Source organism: Pseudorasbora parva, chromosome 12 (genome assembly GCF_024679245.1).
Source record: "Pseudorasbora parva isolate DD20220531a chromosome 12, ASM2467924v1, whole genome shotgun sequence".
Classification (NCBI taxonomy): domain Eukaryota; kingdom Metazoa; phylum Chordata; class Actinopteri; order Cypriniformes; family Gobionidae; genus Pseudorasbora; species Pseudorasbora parva.
Window position 1 is genome coordinate 6353453 of NC_090183.1, and position 1315 is coordinate 6354767.

Here is a 1315-nt window from a genome sequence, read left to right on the forward strand (position 1 = left end):
CCACACCCATAGTATTTCGACCTTTCGTAAACCTATTCTGGAAAGGAGACAAATATCCTTTACTTTCCGTCACATGATTTAATCTAAAAATAACCATTCTTTCCACTTGTCTTCCTTCTCTTCTTCTTTTAGTTTTATGGCGGTTTGGAATTTATCAGGTGCATACCGCCACCTACTGTACCAGAGTATGAAGCATGGATTTAAGGTTTTAGGCTAATAACAAAAATAAAATACACCCTTATATCTTTCAGATATTCCACAACAGCTTTCTGTGTTTCTTTTATCCATTCTCATGTTGTTCCTTCCAAGGTTCATGGAGTTTCCTATGTATACATTTCACATGAACGCCCTCACATTTTGAAACTTTAATGCAATCATCTCGTAATCACGACTTCAGAAGTCGGAATTATCAAATTTTCGATAGCACGTGAAGGGAGCATTATTCCTGCCTGACTTTAGCCTATTGTAATCTAGACGCATAGCAGCAGCAAATCATCTTGACGTGGGTCTGGCCTGACTTATCTTTTGCTTAAATGCCAAACATTAATTTGATTGATTTTTACTTAACAGAAACAATGTTTTATTTAACACTGTGTGGTAAAATCCCAGTCTGTTAAAAACTAACTCCTTCTTCTGTTCCTTCTCTGCATTGACCGATTTAATACTATAGCCTAATATTCCTTCCATTATTATCCACATTCCACCTATCTTGCCATTTCTTCTTATTTTATATCATTGCCTTAGCTTCTCCTTTACCAAAGGGAATATTTATAACAATATTTTTTTAACATGAGCAGGAATCACACATCTATTCGAAACTCTCTGAATCTAAATAAACTTTGAAAAAATTCTAGCTTTAAATCTTCTCTATTATATTTCATTTTTTAATAATGTAAAGGGCTAGAGTCAACACGATCAGTCTGGGTTTACTTTCTCCACCCACTGCAACCCTAAAATAATTGCCATCTCTGCCATGTAAACTGATAATTAATCAGGTAATAAACTTTGAAAATGTTATAACCTGATTAATAAACTTTGAAAATTTTCTAGCTTTAAATCTTCTCTATTATATTTCATTTTTTAATAATGTAAAGGGCTAGAGTCGACACGATCAGTCTGGTTTTACTTTCTAAACCCACTGCAACCCTAAAATAATTGCCATCTCTGCCATGTAAACTGATAATGAATCAGGTAATATTTTCCCAATATTTATATTGCATGTCGGTATGTATATTCCTACGCCTACCATATCTTCTTCATCTTTGGACCTATCTAGTAATCTCCCTCTTACGACAAGAGAAGAGGCTCTGATTTT